Source organism: Coregonus clupeaformis, chromosome 37, assembly GCF_020615455.1.
Source record: "Coregonus clupeaformis isolate EN_2021a chromosome 37, ASM2061545v1, whole genome shotgun sequence".
Lineage (NCBI taxonomy): Eukaryota > Metazoa > Chordata > Actinopteri > Salmoniformes > Salmonidae > Coregonus > Coregonus clupeaformis.
This window is the reverse complement of record NC_059228.1, coordinates 31,504,243-31,504,463: the sequence shown is the minus strand read 5'-3', so window position 1 is coordinate 31,504,463 and position 221 is coordinate 31,504,243.

Sequence of the window (221 nt, the reverse complement as noted above, 5' to 3'; positions counted from 1 at the left end):
ATCAACTCTATGAGATGGGGGTTAACCACAGTCATCAACTCTATGAGATGTGGGTTAACCAGAGAGTGACTGAGTGTACACTTATTCTTGCTGAGATAGACACAACCCCTATCCCCTTTATCCTTGCTGAGACAGACACAACCCCGATCCCCTTTATCCTTGCTGAGATAGACACAACCCCGATCCCCTTTATCCTTGCTGAGACAGACTCAACCCCTATC